Source organism: Lucilia cuprina, chromosome 5, assembly GCF_022045245.1.
Source record: "Lucilia cuprina isolate Lc7/37 chromosome 5, ASM2204524v1, whole genome shotgun sequence".
NCBI classification, from domain to species: domain Eukaryota; kingdom Metazoa; phylum Arthropoda; class Insecta; order Diptera; family Calliphoridae; genus Lucilia; species Lucilia cuprina.
Window position 1 is genome coordinate 58,094,074 of NC_060953.1, and position 26,812 is coordinate 58,120,885.

The 26,812-nt window shown below is 25.2% G+C and overlaps 1 protein-coding gene across 2 annotated transcripts in view; it reads right to left on the reverse strand.

Moving 5' to 3' along the window:
* LOC111683168 overlaps window positions 1–26,812 on the reverse strand; it is a 114,925-nt gene that overhangs the window by 61,606 nt on the left and 26,507 nt on the right. The window lies entirely within an intron of this gene.

Below are 26,812 nucleotides of genomic sequence, written 5' to 3' on the forward strand. Positions count from 1 at the left end.
GTTCTAGTTCAGTTCTAGTTCAGTTCCAGTTCAGTTCAAGTTCAGTTCTAGTTCAGTTCTAGTTCAGTTCTAGTTCAGTTCTAGTTCAGTTCTAGTTCAGTTCTAGTTTAGTTCTACTTCAGTTCTATTGGTAAAAGTTACTGGTATTTCAGAATTAGAATTTCCCTTGGCTGGTTGTGGCATATGAAAAGTTGTTGAATGCATGTGTTAGTATGTAAAAGTGTAAAAGCAAAAATTTCTACGTGTAGGTGTGTTGGCATAAATGTACATATGTTTGTACTTTGACTTCCCTTTCCGTTAAAATGCAAAAATTGTTAGAAAAAATGCAAAGTAAAACAAACTTAGTTGATTTAGAAGAAGAAAAGTCAAGTTGTCTTCCGGGTTTGTTGTTGTAAATTTTTTTTGTTTCTAATATTATTTTTCATTTTCTTCAACTTTTGCGTTTGTATACTCTGCCACAAGAATTTCAATTTGGTTTGTTCGCTGTTTTTTTTTTGTCATTCAAAGCCTCAGTTTTTTGTTTTTGCATAATTTTGTTGATTTTTGTAGATGAATTTCCGTGCAACTTTTAGGAGATCTTCCGTAAACTCATCCCTAGGAGAGTTGAAAGCATCTTTTTGATTTTACATGAATTGCGTTTTTCATCAGCCTAAATAAACAGTTTGTTTTGTTTGTTATTTACATTTACTGATGATAATGATGTTGATGATGATGAATAGATGAGACATATGGGTATTTGGTGTTTTATTATTTTTTTTTGTTTGTTTAGGGGATTAGGGAAACATAGAAATCTATGTCATGTTATGGATGGTTTCGAATAATGTAATAGTTTTGTATTTTTTAAAGTTAGTTTTAAAAGAAGTAACTCAGATGTTGGAGATGTTGCTCAAACTTTAAAAAGAAAATATTTCAGATAATGATTGTTATTAAAATAAACTTGTTTAAAAGATTTAAATCGTCTATTTAAGAATGTAGCGAATTTTATTGTGTATTCATAAATGTATCAAAAAGCCCTCCCTTATAAATTCTTATTCAATAAGAACCGATTATACTTAATTTCATTTCATTTAAGGTACCCAACTTTTGCTATATTGTATTAGACTATAGTACTCTCAGTACAGCCTTTGATATTTGCTTCAAATTAAACTTACCTGTAAAAAAAGTTCTTCAAAGGTTTATTAAATAAAAAAACATCAAGGCCCCTTTATACCCTCCCCCCCTATTTCTTAACAAAATATTCAATTTATACGCAAAGAAAAAACTATACAAAAATCGATTTACACTTTATAAACAGTGAACGACCTAACGAACATCAATTTTCCGTACAACAATTTCACTGTAATTTTTTTTGTTTTTGCTTTAGCTGCTGCTTTTATTACAGACAGCACTTGTTGTTTGAGTTTTAAACACCCTCCATTATATTGTTGTTTTTCTTATGTATGAGTTGTCATTGTCAATGATTTATTACATTTAACAGCAACTGACCCTAAAATAAAAATCATGTAAAAAACAACAAGTACATACGAGTATACTACTTTTTTGCAAATATATTTTTTTTTGTTGAAAAATTTATAAAAAAATTAAACAAATATATATATATTCTACCGCGAAAACCAGACCCCGACCCAGACAACACGGAAACTGAAAGACCAATACACAATCGAATATTTCTGACAAAAACAAAAAACCAACGACATACAACTTGTGTTGCAACAAATATTTTGCAACATTAATCACAGTCGCTTTCATTCATTGTTTATGGCAGAGTAATTTTAAAAAGTGTGCGAGTGATAAACAAAACTAATGGATAAGTCCAATAAAATTGATTTATATCGATTTATTCGATATACATGGGGAAGTACATGTCTAAAATCTAGTCAACAGATTGTATTCTAATCTAACTAGACTCTAGTCTATAGTCTAGTCTATAGTCTAGTCTATAGTCTAGTCTATAGTCTAGTCTATAGTCTAGTCAATAGTCTAGTCTATAGTCTAGTCTATAGTCTAGTCTATAGTCTAGTCTATAGTCTAGTCTATAGTCTAGTCTATAGTCTAGTCTATAGTCTAGTCTATAGTCTAGTCTATAGTCTAGTCTATAGTCTAGTCTATAGTCTAGTCTATAGTCTAGTCTATAGTCTAGTCTTTAGTCGAAATTATAGTCTAGTTTGTAATTCAGTCCATTCTCTAGTCTTTAGTGTTGTCCAATTTACTTTTGTTACAAATCTAAAGATTAACTCAAATTTCCTTAACTCATATAGCGCATAATGAACAGAAAAAATCATTTTTAGCTCAGCATCATTTAAACCCCTCACAGGTCTAGTAGGTAAACCAAATTTTGTTTCAGCAATCACCCACAAAACCACGTCACAATAAAGAACAAAATGTCGAAAGAGATTTAGGGTGATTTTTTTTCTTGTTCCTTTCATTTATGTAGTTTTAGTTGTGGTTGTTATTTATGTTTGTGTTGTTTGTCGGTTGTAATTATTAATTGATTTTGATTTATGTTGACACTAAAATATTTTGGATTTTTTTCTTCTCTATTCTACAATCACTCACATACAGACGTTAAAAAAATAATAATAAATATACACTTTGCAACATTTATACGAGTATTTACAGTATTTACTCTGCTTTCCTCTTATGTGATGTGTCTGGCAATCCATTGGATTTAATTAGTTTTTATGTCTGCTCGAAATAAACAAAAAACTGTAATAATTTTTGAAATAAAATCATCATTTAAAAATTTATATATTTGTTAGTTGGTTGGTTTGTACTGAACGTGTTGTTGTTTTTGTATTTATGTCAACATTTTGTGTTAAATATTTGATGATTCCAAATTGATAAATAATGTATTTGGTATGATGTTGAAAATCGAGGTGGAGAAGTTTTTCGAAAGCAAATTGTTTATATGTGAAGGCATGGACAGTAAGTGAATTGAAATTAAATTTATTTTTGAGTAATAAATAGTTAATGATAATTATATTTTAAATTTTTGTATTACATAAAATTTTGTTTAGTAGTTAGAAGGTTTTTCCATTTTCTAACTAATTAACTAACTAACTAACTAACTAACTAACTAACTAACTAACTAAGTAAGTTTTTTTTATATAAAACTGATTTATAATATTAAGTTTATATATCAATTGTACCGAGCTTTTATATTTCTAATAGAAATTTTAAGTTTATTAAAAGCTTAATCAATTTTCTGTCGAAAATTAAGCTTTTAAGCTTTTAAATTATCAATAGCTGGATACCTGATTGTTCCATTTCTTTTTGGTTTTGTTTAAAAACTATAATGAGCTTTAGTATTTTCTTGAAAACATAGAAAAAAGCTTTTGAATTTTCTATAAATATTTGAAATTCTTTGAGAAACTTCAAAGTGCATTTCAGTAGAATATTTCAAGAGTTTTTGAATATTAAATTTATTGAGCTTTTGCTATATATTTTTTAGATTGAATATTTAGATTGAAATTATATCGAGCTTTTACATTTTCTATATAAAATTTAAGAAAAATTCGAAAATTTGTAAAAATAGAAATTTTTTATTAAAATTGTAAAGGCGGTTTTCATTTTCAGCGGAAATCTTAAGAAACTTTTACCTTGCAAAAATAACAAATTTATCGAGCTTTTGTATTTTTGATAGAAATTTTATAAAACTTATGCATATTTTTAAAAAATTCAACGAATTTTTTACTTTCTATAGAAATTACTTTAAGCATTTGTGTTTTACATTAAAAATGTATATAGATTTTAAATTTTCTCTAATAAAAATAAAAGAAAGCTTTAATATATTCGTTGTATAATATTGAACTTTCATTACTATACATTACGTATGATAGATTTTTAATTAAATATTAAGTATACGCACTTTGTTAAGTACTTTATTAAACATATAAGTGTATGAATATAAAAATTTTTAAAATATTTTTTTGTTCTTTTGTTTACTTAACAACAATTCCAAAAATATTTAAGTGCTTCAATAAAAAATTTTATTGATTTCGTCTATTTGCAATTGGTTTGTAACATATTTTAGTCCATTTAAATTTTTAATATTGCAGTTTCGCTGCAATAAAACGAAATTGCTTTCAGTCAAATATTTATGAATAAACACAAACTGAAAAAGAGTGTTTTTTTCATCTAACAAAATATTGGCTATTGAATAGAAATTGAAAATAATATCATAGCAATAACGTTTTTAATCTGCTATATAAAAGCTAATATTTGTAAAAGAAAAATATACCAAAAAATGAGTTTTATTAAAGATTGAAAGTTAAAAATAAAAAAACAATTTAGGTAAATAAGTTGAGAAAATATTGTTACTATTTCTTTATTGCCTATAAAATATTTATGAAAACAACTAATTTTTTTTTTTTTTTGGTTTTAAATAATGTCATCATCACCATCGTTCACTTAATTGTGGGTTAATGTGAAATGTTGTTAACATAATAATTTATTAATAAAATTATCCTTGTTACCTTTATATACGATATAACTATGGAGTGTTACTCATACTTATACATGATAATATAAATGTGTATCCTTCTAGTTACATATATACAACGATAAGTAAAATATTAAATACACTCACCTTTACTAAGACAAACATACTACATCATGTTAGACATTGGACAGACAGGCAGACAGACAGAAAGGACATGTACACTGACAGTATGAAAAATGTTATTAATATTGCACAACAAAACCCACACAAACATAAAGCAAACACTTATATACTTAAATGTTTAAACACAATTACTAGAATTTATTTTTCTATGACAATGATTGTAATGAAGATACATTTATTTATATTAACACATTTAGTTTAGTTGTTCTAATGAATAGAAGAATAACTAGTTGGAACAAAGTTTTGAAGACGTATAATTGAAATTTTAGAATTTTCTGTAGAAATTTGTTAGAGCTTTTGAACTGTCACTAATAACTGATTATAGCATTTGATCTATATGTCTAAAGAAAGCTGGAAGAACTTTTGAATTTGTTAAAGAAGATTTACAAAGCTTTTATATTTCCAAACAAATTTAATATATTTTTTTATTTTCCATTGAAATGTTTGCTTTTTTTAGAACCTTTTTATAAAAACTTTTCAATTAAAAAAAGTAATAAAGCTTTTGAATTTTCTATAAAATTTTTCATTAATTTGTTATAAAATTTTTAATAAAAATTAATGAAACTTTTTAGATTTGTAATTAAAATTGTTGATTTGAGTTGTCAATAGAAAATAGTTATTTCTTTTTAAATTTTAATAAAATTTCGTTTTTCTATAAGAAATTTCCTGCAGATTGTATTTGAACTTTCTTTACAAAACAGATAAATCTTTTTTTTAAATTCTATATAGAATATAGTAAAAGCTTCGTATTTTCTTTTCAAAATTTTAACAGATTTTGTATTTTTAAGAGGAATTTGATTGATTTGAACTTTCTATACAAAAGAAAGGAATGTAGTATAAGCTTTCATATTTTCTATAGAACATTTAATAACAAAATTATATTTTCTAAAAGTAAATAAATCATTTTAAGTTTCTTTGAAAAATTGTAAGAGCTTTTGTATTAAATATTAAAAATGTTTGAGCTTTTTAGTTTTTTTTTATAAAAAGTTGCTAAAAGCTTTTAAATTTTCTATATAAAATAAATAAAACATTTAAATTATCCGAAAACAGTTGTAAAAGCTTTTATATTTTATATAGAAAAATTATAGAGCTTTTGTTTTATTTGTATTAAATTTTGAAGATATATTTAATAGAGCTTTTGTATTTAAAATTTAAAATATTAAAGCTTTTTAATTTTCTTTGTAGCTTTTGAGTTTAATATGCAGTTTTTAAAGCTTTGAAGTATTTTTTTTATAAAATCAAAAGCTTTATGTATATTCTGTAGGAAGTTTTTTAAGCTTTTTAAAGTTTTTTGTATATAATCAAAACTTTATTTTTTTTTATATTTTCATGTAAAACATTGATAAAAATTTTGAATTTTCCTTAAAAATTGTTTGAAGAGCTTTTGTTTTATTCGTATGATATTTTAAAGATGTGTGATAGAGCTTTTGTTTTAGAAATTAAAAATGGTTGCGATTTTTAATTTTCTATTGAGTTTTTTTAATTTTAATAGGAAATTGATAAAAGGAATTATTAAAAAAATGTTATAATTCTTAGAGCTTTTATATTTTTATATAAAAATTATAGAGCTTTTGATTTATTTGTATAACATTTTAAAGATGTATTTGATAGAGCTTTTTTATTTATAAAAAAAATAAAAATGGTTAAGCATTTTAATTTTCTGTAGAGCTTTTGAGTTTTATGTGTAGTTTTTGAAGCTTTGAAATGTTTTTTTTATAAAATCAAAAGCTTTATGAGTATTCTGTAGAAAAATGATGAAGCGGTAGTGGAGTTTATAAAGCTTTTTAAATTTTTTTGTATAAAATCAAAAGCTTTATGGTAGAAATATGATAAAGCTTTTAAGTTTCGTATAAAGTTCTTTTCATTTTTATGTGAAATATTGATAAAGATTTTAAATTTTCTTTTAAAACAGTTTGAACTTTATTTACATTCAAACTTTCAAAAATCAATAAAGCTTTTGAGTTTTATGTGGAATATTAAAAGCATTTCTTTTATCTACTATAAATTTGTTATCTTTTAAAAATTTATAAGACTTTTAAATATTTCAAAGATAATAACATAGCTTTTCATAAAGCTTTTTGAATTATCTTTAGAAGATTCAGAAAACTCTTGAAATGTTTACAAAATTTAAATTTTCTGTAGAAATTGTTTTAGAAGATTTGGATTTGTTCATGAAAAAGGCATCAAGTGTTTGGTTTTTTATGACAAATTTTTAAAAACCTTAAAAAGTTTTGAATTTTTAAAAAAAAAAATTATAAAGTTTTGGAAAATTACACAGAAAATTCATTGAAATTTGTAGATTAAAAGTAAATAAAATTTTACTTCATTCATTAAAAATAAATCCCACAATTTTATCTCTCCATCCTTAAGACATCACAATCTTTACTCCTTAACAGATTTTCATATAAAGCTCTCGCTGCCATTATACCCACCATAATAATATCCTTTCAATTCATTGTCTTTAATTAAAGTTTATCATAAATTAAGTGTGTGTATGTGTGTGTGAACATGCGGGTGCAGATGAATGGATTTAATTACACATTTTACACATTCTCACACATATCCCCATACTCACGCATGGACGCCGACTTAAGAACACGAAAAAATCTCATAAATTTAATATTAATTTATGAAAGTCATTCGTTCGTTACGTTAATTTTTATTTCTTGTAACTGAAATTCATGTTTGCTTTTACTTTAATAATGAGGCATTTTTTTGTTAATTTAATAATGTGTGTTTTATTATTTTATTAAAAAAATTTAATAATAACCCAAAAATGAGATAAATATTTGTTGTTTTCTTTAACAGAAACCGGACGGAAAAATTTTCTTAGTAAAACTATAATGAGATTTTCTTTTCATGAAACAGGAGTTATTTTTGGTAAATATGAGTTAAGCGGTTTTTGAGGTTGAGTGACACAACACATTATTAACAAGTAAGAAGTCATAGTCGGGCGAAGCTGACCATATAATACCCTACACCTGTGTACGAAAAAAAAATACCATTTTCAATAGGGTTCGTCCCTGGGGTAATAGAATATCATGCACCAAATTTCATTAAATTATCTATAAAATTGCGACCTGTAGTTTGATTACAAGTTTTACATGGACGGACAGACAGACAGACAGACAGACAGACGGACGGTCATAGCTAAATCGATTCAGAAAATGATTTTGAGCCGATTGGTATACTTTAATGTGGGTATAGGACCAATATTATTGTGCGTTACAAAAATCAGCACAAACCCAATATACCCTCCCCACTAAAGTGGTGTAGGGTATTAAGAGGAAAAATTGGTACATTTTTAAGAGTGTTGCTACATCCACAAAAAGTCAATGCACCGGGAAAGACAGTCAATGCACCGGGAAAGACAGTCAATGCACCGGGAAAGACAGTCATTTCCATTTACGTTTATTTTGTATTTTGTCTCGGATTAACTCTTTGTAAACGAGGGCGAAGACTTTAGTGTCCCTTTTGCTGTCTTTTCGTAATCTATTGAAGGACGATTGACTTTCTCGTAGGACAAGCATATGTTAAAAACATATCCTGTGCAATTACTTATAGATATTCAGTTTCTTTTATAAGAAATACCTTAGTCCCTATTTTTGTTTTGTTCTTTTAACAAATCCCCTCCATATTTCTTGTGCTTTCCACTAACAAAGGACCAAAGAAATCTAAATAAATTTGTCTGCCTAAAACTCCTAATTAATTTCAATAAAATTTATTTTTGGCTTCTTAAGGCAATTTATATTAAACATTATTTTTTTTTTTTTTTTGGTTTCATTTTATATAGACTCCTTCCTACACACACACACTCACTCTCACGCTCATTCCCTAACCAGCCTTATGTCTACCATAACTGTAATGAAAAGAGAAAAAAATATAAAAGCTAAAGAAAAATAGCAAATTTTTATATGTATCAGTAGAAAACAAAAAACTAAAGGTCTATTGGCTATACACTCCTGTAAAGCCATAATAATTAATTGCCTACACTAAACTCATAAAAGCTCCAATACTCTAGGGAATCTATATGAATGTATGTAAACTTTAATACTTGTTAAAGGAGTAAAAGGCTGTACTACTACGGATGCCTTTTAAGTGGGCAGATGTAGTAAGTAGTTGTTGTTGTTAAAAAAAAGGAGTTGGAGTTAAAGAATTGAAGTATATAGTTAGGTTTTCACAAGATAAAGTATGTATGAGTAATGGACCTTGTGTTGTTTGCTTTGAAAAGGTATTTAAAAAACACATAAGAATGTTATAGTCGGTCAAGCCCGACCATATAATACCCTACACCACAGTGTATTTCGCGGAATAATTAGTTTCCTTCTAAGTTTTTAATTAAATATATTAAAAGTTAAGAAGTACTTAAGCCCTCCCGCCACTCACGGCTTATTCCAAGGGAGAGTAAATATGTTATTTCACATATTCGATGTCTGTAAAAAATATATATTTAAGGTTAAATTAAGCAGTTATTAAACTTTATCGTTTCTAAGTCATCAAGGCAAGTTTAAAACATGGTTTGGCAGGTTTTTGTCCACATACGAGTGTATTAAACACAATTACGAACTTAAAAGCCCTATTCGGCGGGTTCAGTTGTATGGGGGCTAGATTACATAATGGGCCGATGTAAACCATTTCCAACAGGCTTCGTCACTGGTACAATAGAAGATCGAGTGCCAAATTTTAATGAATTATCTTCAAAATTGCGACCGGTAGTTTGATTACAAGTTTTAAAAGCCCTATCCGAGGGGTTCAGTTGTATGGGGGCTAGGTGAAAGAATGGACCGATGTTAACCATTTTCAATAGGCTTCGTCTACGATACCATAAAAGATCATGTGCCAAATTTCATTGAATTATCTCCAAAATTGCGATCTGTAGTTTGATTACAAGGTTTACAAGCCATATTCGGGGGTTCAGTTGTATGGGGGCTAGGTGAAATAATAAACCGATCTTAACCATTTTCAATAGGCTTCGTCCCTGAGACAATATAAGATTATGTACCAAATTTCATTGAATTATCTTAAAAATTGCGACCTGTAGTTTGATGACAAGGTTTACATGGACGGACAGACGGACGGACATCGCTAAATCGACTCAGAAAATGATTCTGAGCCGATTGGTATACTTTAAGGTGGGTATAGGACCAATATTATTGTGCGTTACAAACATCAGCACAAACCCAAAATACCATCCCTACTAAAGTGGTGGTCGGTAGGGATATAAATGTTTTAAAGAATGTTTCAAAAGCTTTCCAATTTTAAATTAAAATTTGTATTTCGATTTCAAAGCTTAAACTTTTACATTTGTCGAGCTTTTTCATTTTCTAATGAAAACTTGTTGAGCTTTTAATACTTTCGAGCTTTCGAATCTTCTATGTAGATTTTGTTGATATTTCAAATTATATCAAATTTTCTTAAGATCATTTGAATTTTTTTGTACACATGTTGTTGAGCTTTTTATTTTTTTATTAATTCATTTTTTTTAAATTTCGCAATTAACATTTCTTGAGCTTTTGAATTTTATAATGAAAATTTATTGATCTTTTGAATTTTTTTATAGAGATTTTATATAGTTTTAAAATTTTCTTAAAAGCTTTTTAAATTTTCTTTTGAATATTCTTAGACAAATTTGTTGAGCATTTCAAATTTTCTAAGAAAAATTTTTAATTTTGTAATAAAAATTTGTTGAGCTTTTAAATTTTGTTGAGGTTTTTAGTTTTGCACAGTACATTTAATATACATGTCTATACAATTTTGTATAGACATTTTTTTTAAATTTTATATAGAAAAAAAACTTTTTTTTTAATTTTTTTAAACTTTTTCATTTTCTGCACAAAATTTTAAAGGAAATTTGTGAAGCTTTTTAATTTTTTTGTAGAAAATTTATCGTATTCTTGAGTTTTCTATTGAAAATTTACCAACTTTTTAAAATTTTTTAAGAAAAACTTTTTCTATAGAAAATTTCTCAAGCTTTTAAATATACTATTGCGATTGCATTAAGTTTTTTAAATTTTCTTTAGAAATTTTATAGAGCTTTCAACACATTTGCAAAATTTTGTTTTATATTATAGAAATTTTCTCGAGTTTTTACTTTTTTACAGAAGTGTTGTTGAGTTTTTGAATTTTTTATAGAATTTTCGGTAAGGTCACGAATTTTCTATAGAAAATTGGGGGATTTTTGTTAAGAATTTTCAATGAGCTTTAAAATTTTCTCTAGAACAATTGAAAACTTAAGATTTTCTTTAACAAATTTGTCTAGCTTTAAAATTTTTAATAGAGATTTAGTTGAGCTTTTGAATTTATTGTAGAAAATTTGTCGTGCTTTTAAAATTTCTATAGAAAATTAATAGAGCTTTCATAAGCTTTTAAATTTCCTATATAAATTTAGTTGAGCTTCAAAAGCTTTTAAATTTTTTATAGAAATTTAATTTAGCTTTCAAAAGTTTTTGCATTTTTTACAGAGATTTTGTTGAACTTTTCTATTTTGTATAGAAAATTTATTAAGTTTTAAAATATGTAGAGCTTTTTAATTGTTACAATAAAATTTGCCCAGATTTTAAAACTTTTACGAAATTTGTTAAAGATCTTTTTTTATCGAAAATTTGCGGAGCTTTTTAATTTTCTATAGAAATTTTTTTCAAAAATTTTCTATTAAAATATTGAAAATAATTTCTCCAATATTTTCAATCCATAATTTTTTTGGCTCTCCATTTCCTTTTGGGGTTTTTTTGTTGTAAAAATATTTTTTTTCATCAACATTTCACAATAGCATGCAGTAGTAAAATCTACAAAGTTTCTTAAAAGTATTTTAATGTATTCAACAACACAGCCAGGCTGGCAGAAAGACAGACATGCAGACACGTTTACAAACTCCCAAAAACTTTTCATGCATACAATGCCAATGAGTGTAAGTATTATTACCCTGGAATAACTATTCTAAAGGACGTGGTGTTTTAAAATATACTACCTTTAAGGAAAAGCTTTACTTGTTTTCATTTAATAGCCTAACAACTAAATGTTTAGGTGTTTGAAAAATCTGTTCATGTATCCCTGGGCATCCATAAGACGGTACTCTTAACTTGCCATTATATTCCATTTTATTTTACAATTTTAGTTTTGCCTGCTAATAGGAATATAATTTCTTTTCATTTTGCTTGAATTTTAAAACCTGTTTCATTAACTTAAACATTTTACACCCGGCCACTTGTACTTTAGAATGCTTCAGCAATCTTCTTTCTATTAATGTGTGGACCATTAAGTTAAAAAGATTTTTGAGATCAGTGTTGGAGCACAAAATTGTGTAAAATAAAATGAATACTATACTAAAGCTTTAAATGCATCTTAATGTGAAAACATTATATAAAGGGTTTGGAAGTTGTTTGAAGTCCTTTGTTGTTTTTCAACATTTTATATAACATTTTTTTAATTTTATAATTACATATCCATGATTTCATTTAATAGTTCAATATAATTGTTGCTAACTACTGCCTTGCAACTTTCTTTACTTTGTATAAGTCACATTTAAAGCTTTTCAATATCAATCAAATATAATAAAAAAAAAGTTACATAATATTCTAATTCCAGCTAATATGGCTGAAAAAAAGACGTCGCCTTAGTCAAATTAAACATAAAACATTAGGGGCATTTATGTTTCCAATGAAAAGTTTCACAAAATTAGTATTTTTGCAAAGCTTTTGAATTTTCTTTGGAAAAATTGTCAAGCTTTTGGCAAACTTTTGATTTTCTATAGTAATTGATTGAGTTTTTGAATCGTATATAAAAATTATTTGAGCTTTTTTTATTTTTAATAATCAAGCTTTTAAATTTTAAATTTTCAAACTTTTAAATTTTATATAAAAACTAATGAGCTTTTCATTTTTTTTAAATTTTATATAAATTTCATGAAGCTTTTGAATTTGATTTAGAATATTTGTATTTTCTATAGAAATTGTATTGAGCTTTTAAATTTTCTAAAAAAAATTATAGAAATTTTGTTGAGCTTTTAACTTTTTATTAAAAAAATTTGGCAAGCTTTTGAATATTATATAAAAACTTTGTTAAGCTTTTGCCATTTTATAAGAAAATTCGCCGTGCTTTTAAATATTCGATAGAAAATAAGTAGAACTTTTATATTTAGAAATTAAAGATAAAAATGTATGAAGAAATTTTAAAATTTTTTTATGAAAATATTTTCGAGCTTTCAAATGTTCTAGAGCTTTTTAAATGTCTATATATTATTTGCAAAATATTTGTAAAAAAATTATCTATTTGCGAAATGTGTGTTTATTCTAAAAAAAAAAAAATGTGTCGAGCTTTTGAATTTTCTAAATAATTTATAACAAGCTTTTTCACATTTATAAGGAAATATTGTCAAAATTTTTAAATTTTTAAAGAAAACTTGTAGAAATTACGATTTTCGATAAAAACTTTATTGAGCTTTTGATATATGAAGAAAAAATATAGAGCTTTAGACTTTTCTATGAAAACTTTCTTAAGCTTTCTGCATTTCTTATGAAAATTTGTCAAGCCTTAAAGATAGAAAAAAATTAGAAATTTTGAATTAAAAAAAATGTAGAGCTTTCGATATATAAAAATTGGTAGAGCTTTTTAAATTTCTATATAATACTTCGTTAATTTATGAATTTTTCATAGAAATTGTCAAACTTTGACATTTTTAAAGAAAACTTATCGAGATTTGAAATTTTCTATAAAAACTTTGTTGAGCTTTTGACATTTCAAGAGAAAACATGTTCAGCTTTTGAATTTTCTACAGAAACTTTGTTGAGCTTTCGGCATTTCTTAGGAAAATTAGTCAAGCTTTTAAAAGTTTAATAGAAAATAAGTCGAGCTATTTAATTTTCTATATAAAGAAAACTTGTAGAAATTACGATTTTCGATAAAAACTTTATTGAGCTTTTGATATATGAAGAAAAAATATAGAGCTTTAGACTTTTCTATGAAAACTTTCTTAAGCTTTCTGCATTTCTTATGAAAATTTGTCAAGCCTTAAAGATAGAAAAAAATTAGAAATTTTGAATTAAAAAAAATGTAGAGCTTTCGATATATAAAAATTGGTAGAGCTTTTTAAATTTCTATATAATACTTCGTTAATTTATGAATTTTTCATAAAAATTGTCAAACTTTGACATTTTTAAAGAAAACTTATCGAGATTTGAAATTTTCTATAAAAACTTTGTTGAGCTTTTGACATTTCAAGAGAAAACATGTTCAGCTTTTGAATTTTCTACAGAAACTTTGTTGAGCTTTCGGCATTTCTTAGGAAAATTAGTCAAGCTTTTAAAAGTTTAATAGAAAATAAGTCGAGCTATTTAATTTTCTATATAAAATTGGTAAAACCCTTATATATATTAATAGAATTTTTGTTAAATTTTTGTACTTTCCATAAAATGTTTATCGAGCTTTTGAATTTTCTAAGAAAGCTTTTAAAAAGCTTTTAAAATTTTTAAGAAAAATTTGTTAAACTTTTTTAAAAAAAAACTTGTCGAGATTTAAAATTTCTAACGAAATTTTGTTGAGCTTTTGATATTTTATAAAAAATGTGTTGAGCTTTTGACATTTTATAAAAAAAATTCAAGCTTTGGAATTATCTATGAAATTGTATGTAAAAACTTTTAATTTTGTATGGAAATGTTGTCAAGCTTTCAAGTTTTCTAAAAAAAAAAAACTTAAAAAAGCTTTTAAATTTTCTACATTTATATCAAGCTTTTCTGGTGCTAATGGTCTTTTCATTAAACAATTTTTATATGTCTCTCCTTATTATTTCTTAAATGAGTCTCTCTCTATGATTTCTTAAAAACATGCAATTGCAATTTTATCAGGATTTTTTCAACGTCTTGTAAAAAATGTGGTAGAAAACATGTTCAGCTTTTGAATTTTCTACAGAAACTTTGTTGAGCTTTCGGCATTTCTTAGGAAAATTAGTCAAGCTTTTAAAAGTTTAATAGAAAATAAGTCGAGCTATTTAATTTTCTATATAAAATTGGTAAAACCCTTATATATCTTAATAGAATTTTTGTTAAATTTTTGTACTTTCCATAAAATGTTTATCGAGCTTTTGAATTTTCTAAGAAAGCTTTTAAAAAGCTTTTAAAATTTTTAAGAAAAATTTGTTAAACTTTTTTAAAAAAAACTTGTCGAGATTTAAAATTTCTAACGAAATTTTGTTGAGCTTTTGATATTTTATAAAAAATGTGTTGAGCTTTTGACATTTTATAAAAAAATTCAAGCTTTGGAATTATCTATGAAATTGTATGTAAAAACTTTTAATTTTTGTATGGAAATGTTGTCAAGCTTTCAAGTTTTCTAAAAAAAAAACTTAAAAAAGCTTTTAAATTTTCTACATTTATATCAAGCTTTTCTGGTGCTAATGGTCTTTTCATTAAACAATTTTTATATGTCTCTCCCTATTATTTCTTAAATGAGTCTCTCTCTATGATTTCTTAAAAACATGCAATTGCAATTTTATCAGGATTTTTTCAACGTCTTGTAAAAAATGTGGTATTTGTGTTTTCATATCGCTGAGCTTTTTTCACAGGAATTTTCTATAGAATTTTTTAAGTTGTTGGCATAAAATATGGTTGCGATTATAGTTAAAAACATGATTTTATATTGACGAAAAAACTACTTACTTAGTTATGAAATTAATGTTAAAAAAAATTAAATAATCTTGCTTGCCACTCACGCCACAAGTTAGAAAGTTTTTTTCTTGTTGCACTCCAAAATGTATTAATAATAACGAAAACTCTATTTAGACATTTTATTTTACACGCTTAATGATTTTAACACAGAAATTCAATTAGAGTAATGTTAGTATTAAACACGCATAGTGCACGGTAATAGCAAAAATAGGTTATGTGACAAATTTTGATAGATATTTGTTGTATTTTTTTTTTTGTATTTTTACATAAACCATGTGGAAATTGTTGAGATTTTGAAATATCTATAGAAAACCTGTTAAGCTTTTAATTTTTCTACATTAATTGAACTTGAATTTTCCGTAGAAATGTTTTTAGTTTTCTAAACATTTCTAAAAAAATTGTCGACATTTGGCATTTTCTGTTAAAAATTGTCGAACTTTTGAATTTTAATAGACAAGTTGTCGAGCTTTTAAATTTTCCATAAAATATTTTTCGAGCTTTTGAACTTTCTATAGAAAAATTGTCGAACGAATTTTTTATTGAGTTTTTGAAATTTTTTTGGAATTTTAAAATTTTTTATAAAAAAAATTGTTGAGCTTTTAAATATTACTTAGTAAATTGGCTGAGCTTTTAATTTTTTTGTATAAAATTTGTTAAGCTCTTAAATTTTATTTGTAAAATTGGTTGAGCTTTTAATTTTTATAGAAAATTTGTTGAGTTTTTGAATTTTTTGTAGAACATTTGCCGATCTTTTAAAATTCCTAGAAAAATTTCCGAGCTTTTAAATTTTCTATAGAAAATTTGTTGAGCTTTTTAATTTTACTTAAAAAATAAGCTGAGCTTTTAATTAAAAAAAATTGCTGAGCTTTTGAATTTTCTATAAAAAATTTGTTGAGCATTTGAAAATCTATAGAAAATTTATCAAGCTTTTGAAAATTTGTTGAGTTTTTGAATTTTTTTATAGAATACTTGTCGAGCTTTTGTATTTTCTATAGAAAATTTGTTGAGCTTTTGAATTTTCTATACAAGTTTTGTCGAGCATTTATACTTTTTTTATAGAAAATTACTTGAACTTGCGAATTTTTATACAAAATTTGTTGAGCTTTTGAATTTTACTTAGAAAATTGGCTAAGCTTTTTATTTTTTGATATAGAATTTGTTGAGCTTTTGAATTCGTAGACTATTTATCGATCTTTTATTTAAATTGTTTCTATAATTTTTTCTATATTTTGAACTTTAGAATTTTTAACAGAATGTTTGCAAAACTTTTGGCTTTAAAATTTAAAGCTTGTAGAGCATTTATACTTTTGAATTTTTAACAAAATGTTTGCAAAGCTTTGGCTTTAATATTAAAAGTTTGTAGAACATTTATATTATTTAAATAATAGAAATAAAGCTTTTGAATTTATTGTAGATATTTGTTAATTTCTTAAGTTCTCTACAGAATAAAAATGTTAAGCTTTTTTCAGCAGAACATGTGAGAAGCTTTCAACTTTTGTTTAAAAAATTTATTAAGCTTTCGAATTTTATATAGAAAACTCATTAAGCTTTTGATTAATGTTGAGAAATTTTGTGGAATTTTAAATTTTCTTTAAAAAATGTTGAGGTTTTGAATTTTTTATAAAAAATTTGTCAAGCTTTTAATTTTTTATAAATTTTTTAAAAACTTTATAATTTTCTATAGAAAGTTGGTGAGCTTTTGAATTTCATCTAAACATTTATAGAGTTTTTTTTTTAAATAATAAACAGATTTTTATAAAGTATAAATAATTTTCCTAGAAAATTTGAAATATTTTGTAAAGTATTTGTCATATTTTTGAATTTTTTTTTAAAAGTTGTTTCCTAATTTTGTATTTTCAGTTCTAGTTTTTCTGAAATCCATCAATAACGTTTATATCTTCTTATTTAACTAGATTTTTTCTCTCCGTATACTTTAAATAAAAACTCATATTTCATTTTATTTTTTTCCTTTTTAGTTGGTGTGGGATCTACACTTGTTTGAGTCCACAACAGCCTGCATGTGTCGGTAAGTGTATGTGTATAAGTTTTTGATTATATTTGCTTATGTATTACTTTGTTTAAGTGTGAGTTAGTATATTTATTTATTTTATATGTATATGAAGTACGTGCTAATTTTATCATTTTAACTTTTTGTTTATTTGGCACTTTTTTAACAAACCCCACGCTCCACTCTCCATACATAGTTAGAAGTTTTTGGTTGTTGTCTCTGATGTTGTTGTCCTACCATTACTGTGTCCAGTTTAGAAATTCGTTTGTGTTTTTCAGTTTTTTTTTGGTTAAGCGCTAAATGCACACAAAAAACTAATTTGAACTTGTAAACCATGACAAACAGTGAACAACTGTGAGAATTTCATACAAACCAACAGATTTATATTTGTTTTGTTATGTAGCATATATATATGTATAGGATAGTTTGATGTTATGTACTTGAAATACTTATATGTGTTTGTAATACAATTTAGTTAACAAATGTTTGGAAAGGACAGACGGAGAGACAAAGTAAATAGCTAAATTTTAATTTATTTTATTATATCTGCACATGTGGGCCACTTAAATACATATACACATACACATATACATATGTATATTGTTAAATAGTTGTTATAGGTTCTTCAAAAAAACGAAAACCAAATATTTATATAATAACACCAACACAAACATATGCTGACGGTTGCAGGAAAAAAAAGAAGGAAAAAACCTCCAACACAAACACAGATGTTTAATTACAAAACTACATGTAAAGATTTATAATAAGGAATTAATTAATACAAATTGTTTGTTATTTTTATGGAGGGGGTGGGTTTATTTATGAAATTCAGCTTTTTTCTTAAAAAAGAGTTTAATCTTGCATATTTAAACTTGTAAAACATATAATGCGCATAACCAATAAAATTAAACATTTTACTTACGATAAAAATTCTATGTAATAAAAGTGTTTGTAGAGCTTTTAAATTTGTATAACATGGTGGAGCTTTAAAAATTTTATACAGAACAACTGTCGAGCTTTATTTAAATACAAATTTTTTTGAGCTTTTGAAATTTTTATACAAACTTGTTGAACTTTACAATAGAATAGAGTTTTGTTAAAACTTTTAATTTTTAATTTTTTATAGAAAGCTTGTGAATTTTCTATATACATGTCCTTTTTCTAGTTTTAGAATTTGTCGGGCTTTTTAAATTAATTTAGAAATTTTGTGGAGATTTTGTGTTATTTATAAAAACTTTGGAAAATAATTTGCTCGAGCTTTTTAATTTTATATAGAAATTCAATAGAAAGTTAGTAAAGCTTTTGCATTTTCTATATACACACCTTTTCTAATTTTAGAATTTGTCGGGCTTTTGAATTTTGTTAAAAAAATTTGAGTTTTTTTATAAAAACTTTGTATTTTCCAAATAATTTGGTCGTGCTTTTGAATTTCATATAGAACTGCAATGAAGCTTTTCAAATTTTAATTCATCGAGCTTTTGAATTTTCTATAGATAGTTTGTAAAGCTTTAGAATTTTTTATAAAAGTACCTTGTTTTGAGCTTTAAAACTTGTCGGGCTTTTGAATTTCATTTAGAATTTTTGTGGAGATATTGAATTTTTTATAAAAACTTTGTAATTTTCAAAGAATTTGATCGAGCTTTTGAATTTCATATAGAAACTCAATAGAGCTTTTGAATTTTCTATAGAAAATTTGATCGAGCTTTTAAATTTCATATAGAAACTCAATAGAGCTTTTGAATTTTCTATAGAAAATTTGATCGAGCTTTAAAATTTTCGTAAAAAAAACCATTAGAACTTTTGAATTTTTTACAGAAATTATATTTTTTTTATTAATAGAAATTTTGTTGAGCTTTTAAATTTACTATAGAAATTTGATTAAACTTTTTAATTTGCTAATAAAATTTTGCAAAGCTTATGTATTTATGTACAAACTTAAGCAATTTTTTGGAATTTGCCTAGAAATTTAATCGGACTTTTGAATTGTCTATGGAAATACGATTGAGCTTTTGAATTTCTTTAGAAAAATTTTCGAGCTTTTGAATTTTATGTTGTTTAGTTTTAACTATAATATAAAAACTCGTAGCAGCTTTTAAATTTTCTATTTAAACTAAGTGGAGCTTTTAAATTTTCTATAGGAATTTTGTTAAACTTTTGTATTTTATATATAAATTCGCTGAAGTTTTTAAATGTTATATAAAAACTTAGTCGAGCTTTATAATTTACTGCTAAAACTAAGTCAAGCTTTTATAAATGTTGTATAGAGTTAGTGGAGCTTTTGAATTTTATATAAAAAATTGGTAAAACTTTTAATTTTTTTAACAGCTTGGTGGAGTTTTTAATTTTTCTATAGAAAATCGGTGGAGCTTTTGAATTCCATATGGACATTTGGTTGAAATTTGAATTTTTTATATAAACTTTGTCGAACTTTTTTATGAAAATTTTTTTTATGAAATTTTTATATGAAAATTTGGTGAAGATTTTGAATTTTCTATAGAAATTTTGCAGAGCTTTAAGGTTTTCTATTAAAATTTTGGCGAGCTTTAACATTACCTTTAAAACTTTTGATTTCGGTCGAGCTTTTGAATATCTATAGAACTTGGTCGGTTTTTGGTATATTAAAAAAAATCAATAATTTTTAATAGAAACTTAGATGAGCTTTTGAAATTTCTATAGACATTTCGTCGAATGTTTTTATGTTAATCAGAAATTTTGTCGAGTTTTTAAATTTTCATTACAAATTTTATCACACTTTTGAATTATCATTAGAAAATTTGTCGAGCTTTTAAATTTTCTGTGGAAGATTTGTCGAGCTTTTAAATTTTCTGTGGAAAATTTGTCGAGCTTTTGAATTTTCTGTAAAAAATATATAGATCTTTTAAATTTGCTATAGAAATTTTGAATTTTTGATAAAAATCAAGTCGAACTTATCAATTCTATTTAAATATATTTCAACTTTGTTAAAAGTTCTACTATGTTAAAAAAAACTTGCAGCCTTCAACGACAACAGTTAAAAATATATAGATTTCGTAAAAAAAGTTGGTAAAGCAAAATTTTTTGTTTAGTCTGCAACAAAAAGAAAACTTTTCTAAATTTAGTTTTAAGGAATTTTGTGATTTTTGTTCACATTCAAAACTACAAATACATACAAAAACTTTTTCTACATGTGTGCTACATATGAACTTCAATAATACAAAATAGAAAATATTTTCAAAGTGAAAAAACTCCGACAGAAAGGCAGAAAGCAAAAAATTACAACATTCCCAGCAGGAAATATTAACCCTATTTACAGAAACATACACATTAAAACAATAGCAAATAACTTATAATTTTAAATAAATAGACAATTTATTTTTGATTATTATTTGTAAAATACATGTTTTCATTACTGCCTAAGGGAAATATTCTAGTTTTTTTCTGTAAACGTCAACCTCGACCCTTAAATGTCACTCAGTTTGTTAAAAATCTGCATAACAAATTTTCTTATGGGTTCTCTGCAAAACTATCAAAACAATAATGTAGTGTTTTAGGTAAATAACTTTAATGAAATGAAATTTACTTAGGTTGGCGTTGTGTTAAAAAGGATCAACTTTTTTTGTATATTTTGCCCTTTTTTTTTGGTTTTCTGCTGCAAAACTTTATCATTTCTGCTACATTTCTAGAGCAAAAAGGAACACATTTTAACAACAAATTGTGGTGATTATATAAATTTAAATTCTTTTTGCATAACAACATTCCAACAGATAAAATTTGCTTATTGAAGTTGAGTTTTTTTCATCTTTACCCTTTTATATCTAATAGTTTTATTTAGTTTTTATTTAATTTTATGTTAAATAACAGAAGAACAAAAATAATATATAAATAAAACATCAAATTAATTAGAATGAATATGAAAAGACAGAAAATCCTGTTTTGAATAAATAATTTTTTTCCAAAGAATAAAACAAATTGTATGTGTTTACTTTAGAAAGTTTTTCTATTTTAATTTTAAGTTCATAGATTAAAGTTGGAGAGAAAATAAAAGGAATGAGCAACATCTGTGTGTATGTAATTGATGATGTTTAAAGGAGCGAGACAAATAAATTTCGTTCAGTTCTGCTTTAGTCCTAGTTTAGTTCTAGTTCAGTTACAGTTCAGTTCTAGTTCAGTTCTAGTTCAGTTCTAGTTCAGTTCTAGTTCAGTACTAGTTCAGTTCTAGTTCAGTTCTAGTTCAGTTCTAGTTCAGTTCTAGTTCAGTTCTAGTTCAGTTCTAGTTCAGTTCTAGTTCAGTTCTAGTTCAGTTCTAGTTCAGTTCTAGTTCAGTTCTAGTTCAGTTCTAGTTCAGTTCTAGTTCAGTTCTAGTTCAGTTCTAATTCTAGTTCAGTTCTAGTTCAGTTCTAGTTCCAGTTCAGTTCTAGTTCAGTTCTAGTTCTAGTTCTAGTTCAGTTCTAGTTCAGTTCTTGTTCAGTTCTAGGCCCAAAGATCAAAACTTTTGTTTTTAAATTTTTTTATGGTTGTTAAAGCCATTTTCGTAAATTATGTAGTATATCTGTGAATTTTTTCTCCCATTTTACCGGAAGTACTATTCGAGTTTATTTATATTAAGTACTAAGAAACGTGATGAAATTTAGCAAAAAATAAACTGAACCTGTTTTCTAAAATACTATTATATTTATGCTCAAACATACATTCAAGTACGTAAATATGAAAACACCTTGTACAACACGTGTCCTAAGATAAAAAAAAATCTTGTTACTGTGTTTTGCTAGCAACAAATTCAGATACAATTTAAATTACTTCCTATAGGAATTATTATGGAGTGTATGGTTGTTACTATCAGAAAACTAAAAGTGGGAAAAACAATCTCCACTTTTCAAAGAATGATATAAATGTACAAAATACATATACTCATATGTAAGTGTATAGAAACTTTTAAATAATTTTTAAGAGATATACAAACTATTTTCAATTTATCTGTAACAAATTGAATAATAACCAATAAGAAACCACCTTAATGTCACATTTTAATTATAAATGAGGACGTATACTTAATATTTAATTTCAAATAAGATAATAAATTCATCATACGTTTAGTGGGAAATTTAGATCAAGTAAACACTTTTTTAAAAAGTTTTTTTACAACAAAAATGAATACACTTTTACTTTTCATTAGAATCTCTATTACAATATTACACGTTATGTACTTATGTAAATTTTAATATAAAATCTTAATGAAAATAACGTCTTTTTGTTTCAAATAAGTCTTTATTCACTTAACTAAAACGTCTTAAGTTATGTATTTCACGTACACAGCCAACAATCTTAAATGGTAAAAAACATTTTCGTTTGCATAACATTTAAAAAGTATAATTTTCTTTTTATACATTTACTTGAGAAACTTGTATGTCAATGATAATTTTCTTCATATACTTGAATTATTTTTTTGTTAAAATGAAAATGTGTCACTTTTTAAGTGTTTTTACTGGTTTTAATATGCTGGAATATATGTATGTGGGTGTTTTCCTAAAAATGATTATACATGTGTAAAATCACTACTTCAACCCACACAACAAATCTTTAATAGCATTAAAAAAACTGCTAACAAATTTATCTGTATTTGATTTTTTTCTCAGAAATAAAAATTTATTTCAATTACAAATAATTTTCACATACATGTATGGGTTAGTATCAGCACACACGTACTAATAAAGATTACACGTATTGGTGTGGTTGCTTTACGCTCAAGTTTATAAACTTCCGTTTTTTTTTTCAAAAAAGAAAAAAGAACTGAGATTCTATTATAATTTCCTGTATATAGAAAAAATCTTCATATTTTATACATTTCTTTTCTTTACGCTATTTTCTGGGATATAAAACTCTTATAAACGAACAGAAATATTTTGAAAGCAGTTTTGCAAATAAATACACAACAGGCACACGATTACTTTTGGTGGGTAATAATAAAATGGTTTAATATTCAAGCGGAGGGATTGTTAGAGGGAAGTTAAGTTCTTAAGAAATAAATATGTTTACTAGTTTTAAAGGGATGTAAACAGTTTTTAAGTTAAGAGGGGATTTAACAGATATTTTAATAAACATGATTCCCCCAAGAGCTTTTAATTAATATTATGCTTGTAACAATTATGTTTTTCTTTTTCATCTTAATTATTTAGTAAATATTATTTTAAGGGAATAAATATGATGCGGGACTTAATTGAAGAAGTATAATGTTGATTGTAGTTTAATGTCTTACCATTCCACTAAATTGTTTTTTAAATTCATATTTACCTGTAAAAAGAAAAAGAAAATAAATTTATTTTTCATATTATATGTTGTATGTTTGACTTAATAATAATTATTCTTAATGTAATTGAATATATTTTTGAGTTTTCCTTTTATATTATTATCAATTACAATTTCATCAAATATTTTTAAAACTTCCTTAATTTCTTTCAACAATAGATATACAAATATCTTGTTTATTTTTCTTTAAATTAAATAAATTCATACTCAATTAACTTTACTTTTTGCAACTGTTTGGTGTAATATAAATTTATGTTTCAATTTTCCCCTAAAAAAGCTATAAAATTATTAAATAAAATTGAAAACATCTTCAATTTCAATTCATCTTTTCATAACTAAAACTAATTGTTTTTTGTTGTTTTCTTTTTATTTTGTAGTAAAAATTCAATTATTCTTATATTTCCCAAAAAAAACTTTGGAATTTTCCTTAAAATTTGTAAAATTGTCTTAATGTAAAACAAAAGCAAAAACAACAGACCAACAAAATAAATATATAATTAAATTTTAAAATGCCATTAATTTTAATTTCCTTACAATTTACAACAAATTTAAATTTATGTTTACATGAATGTTGTTTTGGTTTCTTTTTCTTTTGACTAATAAAAAAATTTACGAAATAAAATATTGTTAAGAAAATATTTTATTTATTACAAAATTACTTTGCTAACGAATGTTAGAAGTTATAGGCCCATAGAGTGGGAGAGACAAAAAGTAGGAAGTTGTCAGGAAATTATTGAAAATGGCAACACACACATACAAGTATATGTATTTATATAAGAAACAAGCATATATAAAAAATTGACAAAAAATTGTTTTGTAATGTTCTAAAAAAATGCTTGAAACATCTATTAGTTTTTTAGTTAGTTATTTATTAAGTTAGTTAGTTAGTTAGTTTGTCTAGTATGCATATCGTCTAGTATGTAATCTAGACAATCTAGTCTCGTCTACATTCTATTCTATAGTCTAGTCTATAGTCTAGTCTATAGTCTAGTCTATAGTCTAGTCTATAGTCTAGTCTATAGTCTAGTCTATAGTCTAGTCTATAGTCTAGTCTATAGTCTAGTCTATAGTCTAGTCTATAGTCTAATCTATAGTCTAGTCTATAGTCTAGTCTATAGTCTAGTCTATAGTCTAGTCTATAGTCTAGTCTATTTTAGTTTATTGTCTAGTCTGTGTTCTAGTCTATAGTCTAATATATAGTTAAGTCTATTATCTGGTCTAAATTCTAGTCTAAGTCCTAGTCTTTAGTTTATTCTGTATTTTATTATAATCTTAACTATCGCGAACTGCAGGCACCCTCCACTTCCTTTTCACTCTTACTACAGCTCGAACTTAGTTGTGTGATTGTCATTGTGTGTGATTTTAATTACATGTGATTGAATTTCTATGATGGTCCTTTTATGGGTAGTTGAGTCAACGTAATTGTGGTTGGGTCACCCCTCTCTCTATCTTCTCTATCAGTTATTTCACAATAAGTTTGTTAAGACAAATCATTAATACACATGCAAACTTGTATGTGTGAGTTTTATGTATAAACATTAAATTTTATATGTGTAATGTTTGTGTGTGTATGGATAGTATTAAATGACATTTAAACGAGGCAAACAATGAACTTACAACAACAACATTTCTAAGACCTTCATAAGTTCTGGTAAGATTATTAATTGTTGAAAGCGAAGAGATTATCCATAAATTTATTTTCAGAAAAAAATTTCCATTAAATTTTCTTTTTATGGAATTTCCAATAATTATTTGTATTTATTTTTTCTTAATTTTTAAAGAATTTTTTTTTGTAGGAAGGTTTTCACAAACTTCTTTATATAAATTCTTTTCTTAAGAATTTATTATAAATTTTCTTTTCATAGAAAATTTTGTTCTTTCAAAAAATTTTCTTTTTTTACGAAATTTTTTGCAAATTTTTTTTTTATTTTTTTACTTAATATCTATAGAGGTTTAAAGACCCCAGGTTCGATTCCTTTAGTAAAGTTTTTTAATATTTTCCTAAAAAAATACGGAATACGGAAAAACTTTTATGGAAAAGTTTTGTATAGAAAAATTTCGTGATAACGTCAAGCAATTTGTAATAGAAAACTAATACTTCTATGTTTACTCTGGAATCATGAAACAAAATCATAAACCAGAACTTACAAAAGTCCTACTTTTAATTACAAAATCTGCCTAACCTGCATAAAAGGCTAAATGAGCATAAATATTAAATGGAGTTTTCAAGTTTGACAAAAATATTATGGAAGTTCACATACAAACCGTTATATTCATGTGTGTTTAGTACTTATTTTTGATGACTCTGTATAGTATAATATTGTAGTAGAATGAGAATTATTAAACTTACATTATATAAAAATTAAAATTTATTAATCATTTAATAAATACGATATTAGGAAAATAGTCCTTAACAAGTTTAAAAATAAATTAAATAAAAAATCACAGATCGCTTTTAAAAAAATTAATTAAATAAATAAAATAAGTTACAAAAAAAGAAGCGATCACAGCGGCATCCCCTAAAGCTTTGTATTTTATACACAACCGCTTACCAAAGCACTGAAACTCGGCAGAAGTGTTTTTTTCTTCATGTAAGTTTTTATTTAAGACTTTTTCTTCAATGGTTAAAGCAGCAATTTTTTAAAGAGCAAATTCAATGTTCACAATTAAGGAATGTGAGCAACCTTGTCTCGGGGAATGCCTTCACCGCTTGGCAGATTGCAAGTGTTCGTGCTATTTAAACATACTTTTTAACAAAAAAGAAATTGGGAATTTTTAAGAAGAAATCGAAAAGGAAATCAATTAAAAATTTTTTAAAACAGTGATGTAAACACAATTTTAATATATTAAGCTTTTTTGTTTAGAAATTTTAAGCATAGTTTTTGAACTAGAACTGAACAAGATCCGAACTAAATCTGAACTGGAACTTAAATCTGGAAATGAACTAAAACTGAACTAGAACTGAGCTGGAACTGAACTGGAACTGAACTGGAACTGAACTGGAACTGAACTGGAACTGAACTGGAACTGAACTGGAACTGAACTGGAACTGAACTGGAACTGAACTGGAACTGAACTAGAACTGAACTAGAACTGAACTAGAACAAAACTAGAACTGAACTAGAACTGAAGTAGAACTGAACTAGAACTGCACTAGAACTGAACTAGAACTGAACTAGAACTGAACTAGAACTGAACTAGAACTGAACTAGAACTGAACTAGAACTGAACTAGAACTGA